The 12,710-nt window shown below is 42.5% G+C and overlaps 1 pseudogene; it reads left to right on the top strand.

Annotated features, from left to right (window-relative positions):
• Positions 1–11,596: 11,596 nt before the first annotated feature.
• On the top strand, positions 11,597–11,714 carry LOC126089652 (5S ribosomal RNA; annotated as a pseudogene).
• The last annotated feature ends 996 nt before the right edge of the window (positions 11,715–12,710 follow it).

Genomic DNA, 12,710 nt, shown 5'->3' with positions numbered 1-12,710 from the left:
TAGCCCAAAACACGCTTTTGGAGCTATCAGATGTAAAATGTTATGTTCACACTACTCTTTGCTCGAGTTTATGTCTTTTGGAGGAGCTCAGCCTTTCATTTCTTCTTAAGAAGTTAACGATAAAGGCATCATAATACGTCACCAGTAACAGTACTGCATACGAATGCACAATGAGCGAACTGATGACGTTCAATAATAGTCACTCCATTGATTTTTGTTGTTTCGAATTAGAGCATGCAGTACTCCTACACCAGACTTCTGAACTTTGGCTGTTGAATGCAAATGTCGCTTGATGGTAAAATGGTAATCTATCACATACATCGAGACTTCCTTAATGTGGAAAATCATTCATGCCTGAACGATCTTTGTTGAAACAAGAATATCTTTTTCTGTTGTAGTTTTCCCAAAAGCACTCGCTCCACACACAATTAAAATCTTTCTAGCTGCCTCCTCTGCATTCACCCCTCTGTTATACCAAAAGTAAACGTTGTGTTGCAGATGTTACATCTATTTCCACTTGCGACTCAATTTTACAATGCTTAACTGTAGTTCACGATTTTCAAGTATGCAAAATCCAATGCTTAACTGCAAGAGGATAACTAAAACTTCAAATTCGAAAATGACAGCTGATACATACACTGACAGCGTGGCGCCACCTTCACGCGGGCGGCGCCGGATTTCAGGCGGCGGGTGGCGTCTGGCCGGTGGCCGGTAGCCGCTGCAGCGCGAGGAAACGCTCGAGCGTAAGCTGTAACGATCTCGATGCAGCCACGAGCTGTCCTGCGGAGTTGTTTCTGGAATACTTGTTATTGCTGGTGGGTAGAATGTTAAGCGAGTTATCTTCGATGTTCAGTCAGACTCATTACTTTAGACCGACTGTGGTAAAAAAAAAAAAATGTACAGTTGGACGCGAACAGGCGACTATAAGTTTAGAACGCACGATGCTTGCCAATTTTTTTTATATAACAACATTTATTAAAAAACAATGTTACACTCCAAATACATACTAAGTTATGCATACATGAAGTTATTTAAACAAAACGGTTTGATGATTTCAGTTACGCTGACGTTAAGGAAAGACAACAGAGGATTGTGTTACTGACTAATTACCAGAAAGAATTAATTTAAACTTCAAGAACAAAATTTTTAAAGACATTCAAACTTCAACCTGAAGAAGTAAATCTGCACTTTGAATTACATGAGGTGCAATCTTTACAGAAGCATAATTTCTTTATGATGGATATCAGCAAGTTGATGGGATCATTTTAATTAAAACGATTTAATAATCATATTAGACAATTTCTGAAATACTTGAGAATAGCGGAAAGGAGATATATAATAAAGTTGACTAGCCTTCCAACTACACTATCTGGACATTAATTGAATCTTAAGTATCTGAAGTGATCAGATCTATATAATCAGTCTTTCACTGAGAAACTGACTTACACATCACAGTGCAAAAATGAACAGGGCAATGTGCCAGCCATTGAATATATCATTTATCAGATAGAATCTTATGGTTTTAAACAATCGATAAGGACATTCTATAAAAACTGTCTATTTCCAAATTTCTAGTATAAGCCAATAATGCACCTTTAATGTTTTGTGTTTTGACAATATTTCGACACACAATCTCAATGTCACATAAGTTCTGTACATTAGCTTATAAGTTGCAAAAACTACTCTCTGAAGTAGATAAAGTACACATCATAAATATACTGTAAAATCTTAAATAGTATCCTTAAGGTAACTACAATACAAAAGAAGACTGTGTTGATAGTCTTCTTTTTTATATTAACCAATGCCTATTCTTTCAAATACAATTTTTAACATATTACCGAACTTTTTCTAGTGATTCGAATAGCTTCTAATTTTGTGAAACTCACACAGCATGTGTACCTTGAACTCTATGATGCTATCGGATCCTAATTTGTTAAGGACGTAGTTAACAAAATTTCCCAGCAACTAGTGCACAGCGTGATTTTTTGCTTCTGGGAAATAGCGTGCGTCAGGCCTGTGTATCAATGACAGCGATATATACTCAGAGCTATTTGCTCACGGACCCACTACCAACTATTCATGTGACCACTGCAAGTATATTTGTGAATTACTGTGTCGACTAGATGGCATTGTTGACATAAATTTGTTTCACAGAGTCCGATTGCGTGCAGTCTTTCATTGGTGCTAACTATGTTGTACCATGCCGTTTTTATGTTAGACGTGAGCACATTAGAGCTAATGTTTTTCCAAATCTCAGTCCACTCAATGTTTGGAAACTGTCGTTCTGTTTTGTTTCTTCCTTCGTTTTTCTTTCGTTCCCGCATTATGGCTCTCGATGTTAAGTGTCGTGACTGCCTGAGTTCGACACTGACATAACTAAACTCAACATAGAAAATCCTCACGTGCTGTAAGCGACTGTTGATATTCTGCACGTCAATCGGTGGACGCAGGCTTGGAGGCTTAATGATTTCGAAAAGTTGGCTGGTTATGCTTTCTCGCGAGTCTCTTATTAAATTAACTTGCCTTTTGATAAAAAGAGCAGAGGCTTTATCCGTTATATCAGTTAATCCTAGTCCACCATTTTTAGGATCTAAAGTGGCTACTTTAGCAGGTACTCTGAACACTTCACCTCTCCACAAAAAGTTGGTGATTTTGGACATTATTCTCCTCGCTATCATTCTCGGTATTGGAAACAGCTGGGCAGTATAATAAGTCTTAGCAAGGATGCATGAGTTGATATACTGCGTTCTTTGAACTTGGTTCGTATATCGAGTTAAATTCTCTACAATGGCTCCTTGCACTTTATTTGCTGCAACTTTCCAATTCAAAGCCGTCATTTTCATAGGACATGCTGTCAGGGTGATCCCAAGTGTTTTATGTTGTCGGACTATTTTTGCCCACTCGACGTTGATATTATCAAAACCTCTGAGATTTAACATCTTACTTTTTTTTCGTTTGCATTGGCTCAATCACCGTTGCTAGCGTGGTTACCTCGTCATTATTCCTTATAATGACCCCTATATCGTCAGCATAGGCTCTTATAACTGTTTTATTTCCTGATGATGTTAAGCCTTTTAATGTAGCATGGACATGTCGGAAGAAAGGTTCCAGCGAAATGGCGAAGAGCGACATGGACAGAGGACTTCCTTGAGGAACACCTCGTTGTATTTGCATTGGCCTGGATTGTTGACAATTCACCGCTATTTTAGCATTTATTCCAGTTGCTATGTTCTTAATCAACTGTATGACCCTATCGTTGAAACCTATTTTCTTCAATGTCTGTAGAAGATATTCATGATTTACTACATCAAACGCTTTATAAAAATATAAAAACAATAAAGCACACTTTATGTTTGTTACAGAAGTTATTGCAATGATATCCCTGAATTCCGCTAGATTTTGAAAAATGGTTCTGCCTTGCGCACAGTTCTGATGTTGCCTAATAATTTTATTTGTAAGGCATTAAATTCTCTTGTTTATTATTCTAGCTATTAATTTATAATCAGAATTCAGCAGTGAAATTGGACGAAAATTATTTAAATCTTTGTTTCCATTATTTTTTGGCACCAAAACAATTTTTCTCTCCTTAAACTCAGCCGGAATCAATTTACCCTGAATAACCTCATTTACAATGTCCGTGATTTTTTCACCTACTATTGGCCAGCAACGGATGTAAAACTCTGCTGGCAGACCATCCGGTCCTGGGGATTTTTTTGGTGGTGAGGCGCGCAGAGTCTCATACACGTCTTCTTCAGTGACAACCTCGAGAAAATTTTCGTTGTCATCTTCTGTCAGCTGTGGGGCTAGGATGTCCAGGAATTCTTCCAAGGAAGCACCTCTACTTTGATGTACAGAATATAGCTCGCAATAATAGCGATAAATCTCGTCCATGATATCCTGCTGGGTTCTGAGAATCGTACCGTGTTTTGTTACAATTTCATCATTAAAAGCCCTTCTCCTGTTTTTCGTATGCTTCTCTAAATGATATAGGGAAGTAGTTTCATCTTCTGACACCGAATTTGCCTTCGATTTTATTTTCAACCCTTCCATTTGACTTCTCTTGATATTAAGTAACTTGGCTTTGACTTTTTTGATGTCTGCTATCCGAAGTGAGGAACCTGCTGAGACTTGATCATATAGATCTCTCAAAACGGAGTAGTAATACTCTATAGTGCATTTCATTTCCCTTGCGCTCTGGGCACTGTATTGAATAAGAACTTTCCTCAACTTTGGCTTTGCCATTTTAACCCACCAGTCAATAGCAGTGGCATATCTACTACGGGCTCGCAGGCATATTACCCATGTTTCTTTAATCAGATCTTCTAAATCATAATTTACTAACAAGGAAGTGTTCAAATTCCACTGATTCTTGAATCGGGGAACCGGCTGTATTGTTAGATTAATGCAAGCTAAGACACTTGAATGGTCTGAAAAGTACGTAGGAATGGTTTCTACTTTTGTCACGGAAGTTTCAAGATTTTTAGAAATATATAGTCTATCAATCCTGCTGCGTGATATTGCCGTGACATAAGTGAACTCAACACTGGAGGGGTATTTGATTTCCCATACTAGTTGTTTTAGTTCACTTGAGAAATTAAAATTAGGTAACTGATCTTTTCGATTTAAAACACAATTAAAATCACCTCCAAGTAATAACTGTCTTGGCGATTTCCTTAACAAGTATATCAGGTCATCTTTGAAGAAACGTGCCCTGTCAGCTCGATGAGAACTTCCTGAAGGGGCGTACAAGTTGACGATAGTCACATCATAGATGTTTAGTCCTATTCCTCTTCCGGATTCCAGTCGTTCCACCTCGCTTACTGCAATCCCTTCCCTCACCAAAATAGCTGTTCCAACACTTGTTTCGGGAGACACATTTATGTAACTGACAAAACCGGGAATTACCAAATCCGAAATTAGAACTTCTTGTAACAGGGCAATATCAGTCGCCGATTCGTACAAAAATTCCTTAAGGGCCGATAATTTCAAACCGGTCGTGATTGTATCTATGTTTGTAGTGGTGACAGAATAAGATTGCGTCATTGTGCTGTCGCTATGTAGTTGTTTTGATGAACTAATATAGTTTCATGTGGTTCAGGGTTCAGTTAAGCTGTAACAGCTTTCTCGGAAGGCTGAACATGGAATAACACTTCAGTCAGTTTATTAGTTACTGTCCCGTTTTTTTCTGCTTCTGATGTTTTCTCTTGTAACGCAAGCAGACTGATTTCCTGGTAAACTTTCTGATTTTTCCTCCAGTGATTCGTGTACGACCGTTTCGGACTGAACATTCTTTGGGCTTGGGTCGCCCCTACCGGATTTTCCCTTCCCTTGGTTACGAGCTGCATTCTCATTTGGTTGTGTCGGTATTTTATTTCCGGGCTTATCTGGAGCAGCAGCAGACGGTTTCGCAATTTCGGTTACCGGCGCCTGCCCTGAGGTGTTGGCCGTGATTTCAGTTTGGCCACCACTTCCTCTTTCTTTATTAATTTCACTCACTTTCTGATCGAGGGAAACAAGTGGAGACTGCAGTTTTGCAACCTCTCCGTGAATCTGTTTATTAATAGATAGATTCTGATCTTCGCAATCGGCTACTGCACCTGATGTTTCTTGAAAATTAATGCTGCTTACACCCCCTTCATTTTCTGGTACCGTATGTGTACTATCTTTCTGTTCATTAGTTTCCATTCGCATTTTGCCTTCAGGTTCCTCTGCCTCCTCATCGCACTGTTTTTGCTTGCGAAGTGAGGGAGTGGGATAAGACAGCTCGTCCTCTGAACAACTATCAGTTATCTCCAGAGGTCGTTTTTTCGGTTGCGTTTCAGTTTCACGAGTAGTGGCACCAGGGTTTCCTTTTGTTGTTAACGGGGGAAATTGACTGTTATCGTGAAGGGAGACATCAGCTTGGCCCGCTGCGTTAACATCCTCAACCAGTTGTTCCGGACTATTCTTTGGTAACAGATCATTTAAGGTAAGCTTCTGACGCTGTATCAAATTACTTTTAAGAAAAACAGTTCACCGCGGACATTCCTATCTGAAGTGGCCGGTTTCGTTACATATATGACATGTAGCTTCCTGACCTGTATAAACAATTTGTGCCTTATACCCACAAACAGTTATGTGAGACGGAATATTCGTCTTAACGTCCATCTCTACACAGCGGACCCCGTTAAAACACTGCAGTTTAAAGCGAGGCGACCATCTTTCATTTGCAATTGATTTAACGTCTCCGTAGTTTAAAAGAGGTTCCTTAATCTTATCATTTTCAATTTCAATGGGAAGTTGAAGACACGAACGGTTTTGTAATGAATGTCCGCTCTATAGATGGAAACCTTACTTTTATAACCATTTCTATGCACAAAATCTACTTCATAGCCCCACTTTCGTAACACTTTATCAACAGTCGAAGCACTGATTAACTCGACAAAAACACAGTATTTTTCCTGATCCAGTTGCCAGGTATGAACGGTTTCAGAATCTAGACCAATTACCTGTGTAATCCAGTCATCTATTTCCAGGGATGTCGACTGAACAGGACGGGATTCCTTGTCAAAAGCAAATACCAGAGTATTCTTCCTGAGGTTTGTAGCCATGGTTAATGCAGCGAAGCAATTTCGGTTAAACAACGGAAATTCCAAGTAGCAGCAGCAAGACCAGAAAGAGCGATCAGATCACAAGGAACAGGAACGAACACGGAGATTAACGGACGGACGGCACTCGGCGAAGCACAAGTACAGCGATGTAAACACTGAAGTGCAGCGCAACAGTCAACAGCGGCCACTCGCGAGCGCGGCTGAAACGGAACTGCCACTAGACCACGGGCTCACATAGTCCGAGAATGTCTCGGAAGTAGACAACACTTCCTCCTAACACTTCCTCATCTTACAGAGTTGCCAGATTGTGCATATGGCCGGACTTAGAGTTGTCAGGGGCGGTCAGTTATATTGGCCACCTTAAGTGAATGACTCGGACTTAGTGTCTGTGGCGGCCGGCCGGCGGTCAGTTTTATTGTCTAAGACTGTACATATACAGATGGCGATAGTGTCGAGTACACGAGAAGTGCGTTTATTGGCGGAGCTGTCATTTTTACGCAGGTAATTAACGTGGAGAGGTTTCCGACGTGAGAATGGCCGCTCGACGGGAGTCGTCTAAATCTTATTATCATTTCGAAAATTGTAAAGGAATTCAGTATTCAGAGTTCCGCATTGTCAAGTGTGTGGCGAGAATGCCAGATTTCAGGCACTACCTCTTACCACAGACAACGCCGTGGCCGACGGCCTTCACCTAACGACCGACAGCAGTGGTATTTGCGTAGAGTTGTCAGTGTTAACAGACAATCAACACTGCGTGAAATAAGCGCAGAAATCAATGTACAGTTTACGAAGATCGCATCCGTCAGAATAGAGCGGTGATATTCGGCCTTAATGGGCTGTAGCAGCAGGCGATCTACGGAACTGCCTTTGCTAACAGCACGACATCGCGTGCAGCGCCTCTCCAAATCAATTGGACGCTGAACGACTGATAAGCAATGACCTGGTCAGACAGGTCCTGAATTTAGTTGGTAAGAGCTGATAGACGGGTTCGAATGCAGCGTAGACCCCTCGAAGCCATGTCCCAAGTCACCAACAAGTTACTATTGGAAGTGTTGGTGTCTTCAATGGTGAGGGCTATGTTCACATGGAAACGACTGGGTCCTCTGCCCATCTAAACCATTCAGTGACTGGATATTGTTTTGTTCGGCTACTTGGAGAGCATTTGCCACAAGTTATGCACCTGTGGTCTAGGGATCGTTCAGTCAGAGAGGCGGTGGCTTTCTGCAATAAAGAAAAAAACTGAGTAAAGGAATCAACGATCAACTTGAACGGATGTCATGTGGCGTCCGCCCAGGCAAAACGCAACGAACAACACCAAACAAGAAAAGAAAAGGAAAGGGTAGCGTCTTTGATTCTTAATCAAAACGTTTTCGGTCTTGGGTTAGAATCCCGCCGCTAGTTAAATTTTTGTTAGTAATCAGCGTTGGCGGCATAATACTTCCGGCATAAAAAGACACCCTGATTCGGCCGACGGCCTTGTCAAAGAGGGTGAAGGAGCGGACAGAGATCCAGGGCACTCTCTTGTTCTAGGGGTGGGAAACAGCCCCCAAAGGCGGAAGAATCAGCAATGATCAACGGCATGAAGATGCAGAAGGCAATGGAAACCACTGCATTAAAGACAAGTAACGTGTATCCACAGGACATGTGGCCTGTAACTGAAGAAGTATCATGATAACCTCTCCCTTGGCAAAAGATTCCGGAATAGTCATCCAGTCTTATCTCCGGGAGGGTACTGCCAAGGGAGCGGTTACCAAGAGAAAAAGAATGAATAATCTACAAAAGGATAACGTTCGACGAGTCGGGGCGTGGAATGTCAGAAGCTTGAATGTGGTAGGAAAACTTGAAAATCTGAAAAGGGAAATGCAATGGTTCAATGTAGATATAGTAGGGGTCGGTGAAATAAAGTGGAAAAAAGACAAGGATTTATGGTTAGATGAGTATAGAGTAATATCATAAGCAGCAGGAAATGGTGTAACGGGAGTAGGATTCGTTATGAATAGTAAGGTAGGGCAGAGAGTGTGTTACTGTGAACAGTTCAGTGACAGGGTTGTTGTTATCAGAATCGACAGCAAACCAACACCGACAACTATAGTTCAGGTATACATACGAACGTAGCAAGCTGAAGATGAGATACAGAAAGTGTATGAGAATATTGAAAGGATAATACAGTATGTAAAGGGGATGAAAATGTATTATTCATGGGGGACTGAAAAACAGTAGTAGGGGAAGGAGTATAAGACAATGTAACAGGGGTTTGGGACTAGGAATGAGAGACGAGAAAGATTACTGAGTTCTGTAACAAGTTTCAGCTATTAATAGCGAATACCCTACTCAAGAATCACAAGAGGAGGAGGTATACTTGGAAACGGCCGGGTGATACAGGACGTTTTCAGTTAGATTACGTCATGGTGAGACACAGATTCGGAAATCAGATACTGAGTCGTACGGTGTACCGAGGAGCAGTTAAAGACTCAGATCACAATATAGTAGTAATCAAGAGTAGGCTGAAGTACAATACGCAAAGAAGACGGATACGGAAGTACTAAGGAGCGACGAGATATGGTTGAAGTGCCCTAAGGGTATAGATACAGCAGTAAGGAATAGCTCAGTAGGCAGTACAGTCGAACAGGAACGGATATCTCTAAAAACGGCCATCACAGAAGTTGTGAACGAAAGCATACGTACAAAGAAGGTAACTGCGAAGAAAGCATGGGTAACAGAAGAAATACTTCAGTTGATCGATAAAAGGAGAAAGTACAAAAACTCGGGAATTCAGAAATTCAAGTCGCCGAGGGATGAAATAAATAGCACGTGCAGGTGAGCTGCAGGAGAAAATTGAAGACATCGAAAGAGAAATGATTGTCGGAAGGAAAGACTCAGCATACAGGAAAGTCAAAACAACCTTCGGTGGTAACATTAATGGTGCAACGGGAATTCCACTGTTAAATGCAAAGGAGAGAGCGGATAGGTGGGAAGAATACAGTCAAAGCCTCTATTAGGGGGAAGATTTGTCTGATGTGATAGAAGAAGAAACAGCAGTCGATTTGGAAGAGACAGGGGATCCAGTATTAGAATCAGAATTTAAAAGAGCTTTGAAGGACTTAAGATCGAATAAGGCCGAAGAGTTTTTAGCAAACAGAACACAGCATGTTGTTATCAACGGAGAGACGTCTACAGACGTTAAAGTAACCTCTGGTGTGCCACAGGGGAGTGTTATGGGACCATTGCTTTTCACAATATATATAAATGACCTAGTAGATAGTGTCGGAAGTTCCATGCGGCTTTTCGCGGATGATGCTGTAGTATACAGAGAAGTTGCAGCATTAGAAAATTGTAGCGAAATGCAGGAAGATCTGCAGCGTTTAGGCACTTGGTGCAGGGAGTGGCAACTGACCCTTAACATAGACAAATGTAATGTATCGCGAATACATAGAAAGAAGGATCCTTTATTGTATGATTATATGATAGCGGAACAAACACTGGTAGCAGTTACTTCTGTAAAATATCTGGGAGTATGCGTGCGGAACGATTTGAAGTGGAATGATCAGATAAAATTAATTGTTGGTAAGGCGGGTACCAGGTTGAGATTCATTGGGAGAGTCCTTAGAAAATGTAGTCCATCAACAAAGGAGGTGGCTTACAAAACACTTGTTCGACCTATACTTGAGTATTGCTCATCAGTGTGGGATCCGTACCAGATCGGGTTGACGGAGGAGATAGAGAAGATTCAAAGAAGAGCGGCGCGTTTCGTCACAGGGTTATTTGGTAACCGTGATAGCGTTACGGAGATGTTTAACAAACTCAAGTGGCAGACTCTGCAAGACAGGCGCTCTGCATCGCGGTGTAGCTTGCTCGCCAGGTTTCGAGAGGGTGCGTTTCTGGATGAGGTATCGAATATATTGCTTCCCCCTACTTATACCTCCCGAGGAGATCACGAATGTAAAATTAGAGAGATTAGAGCGCGCACAGAGGCCTTCAGACAGTCGTTCTTCCCGCGAACCATACGCGACTGGAACAGGAAAGGGAGGTAATGACAGTGGCACGTAAAGTGCCCTCCGCCACACACCGTTGGGTGGCTTGCGGAGTATAAATGTAGATGTAGATGTAGATGTAGAACATTCCATCAGAATTTGTAAAATCGTTGGGGGAAGTGGCAACAAAACGACTATTCCCATTAGTGTATACAATGTATAAATCTGGCGTCATACCATCTGACTTTCGGAAAAGCATCGTCCACACAATTCCGAAGGCGGCAAGAGCTGAGAAGTGCGAGAATTATCGCACAGTGATCTTAACAGCTCATGCACGCGAGGAGGTCGGCCCGGATTCCCGCTGTGCGCTTGCAGAATGACGGCTTCTCGGGGGCTGGCCCAAGAGAGTGCAGCCCCTTCCTCCTCAACGACCGCTCACGGTGATTTGTTGAATGTGGCTGCTTTCGGAAGTATTATAACTGATAAGGTAAGGAATGAGGAGGTTCTACACTGAATCGGAGAGTGAAGGAATATGTGGAAGACACTGATAAGGAGAAGGGACAGAATGGTAGGACATCTGTTGTGACATGAGGGAATGACTTCCATGGTACTAGAGGGAGCTGTAGACGCCAAGAACTGTAGACTAAGACAGAGTTTGGTAACTGATGACGTAGGTTGCAAGTGCTACTCTGAGATGAAGAGGCTAGCACAGGAGAGGAATTCGTGGCGGGCTGCATCAAACCAGTCAGTAGACTGATGATACCTGCCCCCCTCCCCCATATGAACTATAGATTCTGAAACAATGACAGAATGTTTATGGATGAAAATGTGCCATGTGGCTGGGCAACAATTGTTCACATTAGGTTTGAACAATATTTTGAACAATATGCCCTATATGAATCCCATAGAACACGCATGGGACATAATCGAGAGGGCAATTCGTGCACAAAAGCCTGCACGAGCAACACTTTTGCGATTTAGGACGGTTATAGAGGCAGCATTGCTCAATATTTCTGCAGGTGCTTCCAGCGACTTGACAACGGCCTTGCCGCAGTGGATACACCAGTTCCCGTCAGATCACCGAAGTTAAACGCTGTCGGGCGTGGCCGGCATTTGGATGGGTGACCATCCGGGCCACCATGTGCTGTTGCCATTTTTCGGGGTGCACTCAGCCTCGTGATGCCAATTGAGGAGCTACTCGACCGAATAGTAGCGGCTCCGGTCAAAGAAAACCATCGTAACGACCGGGAGAGCGGTGTGCTGACTACACGCCCCTCCTATCCGCATCCTCAACTGAGGATGACACGGCGGTCGGATGGTCCCGATGGGCCACTTGTGGCCTCGAGACGGAGTGCTTCCAGCGACTTCATGAGTCCATGCCACGTATAATTACTGCATTAAGCCGGACAACAGGAGGTCCCTATCAATATGAGGAGGTATCCCATGACTTTTGGCTCCTCATTCTAATTGTCTTGTCAGTGTGTCTGTGTTCGCTACGAAATTATGAACAACACTTACAGTTTTTTTAATGACGTACTATGTATTTTATTCTGTTATACAATTCCTTTCCTCAAGACCTGTCTAAAAGGGTATCACAATGTAGCATTCACGTAACGATGAAGTTATTAGAAACGTAACGCATATTTAAAATGAGTCTCCTGCATCAGCATACAGCGCACGTTCCACGGTAATATAATTAGAACACAGAAAATAACTCAAAGCAAACGCGCTATGATGTCTGAGTGCCTTAGGCAGAACCCATCCATTTCTTACCTTTTTGCGTCACGCTATGAGACGTGACCAAATGCTCGTTTCTCCCTCTACCATTCCGACTATTTTCTCGAAGGCACCTTAGCTCTTCCGGCGGTTTTGGTGAACATTTTTGGTATTGGAACGTCTGTCAGAGACATATCATACTTAATTACCAGGCTGTCAACTCTAGACTAGCGCCAGCATGTCGCCTTGGGGCGTAAACGATCGTCAATTTTTGAGCTCTCTCCTCGTAGCTGTTGCCGTGGCCTCTTTAAGAGAAGTGTCTCCACGGTTAATCAACGAAGTGCACTCCCCGGTGCATACCACAGAAAATAAACCATGACAAGCCCTAGCGGTCTCGAAAAACGACCGCCTAGGGCAGAGGCTCTGCTGTATA

Source organism: Schistocerca cancellata, chromosome 6 (assembly GCF_023864275.1).
Source record: "Schistocerca cancellata isolate TAMUIC-IGC-003103 chromosome 6, iqSchCanc2.1, whole genome shotgun sequence".
In the NCBI taxonomy this organism is placed as follows: Eukaryota; Metazoa; Arthropoda; class Insecta; order Orthoptera; family Acrididae; genus Schistocerca; species Schistocerca cancellata.
This window is presented reverse-complemented; position numbering and strand designations above follow the sequence as displayed.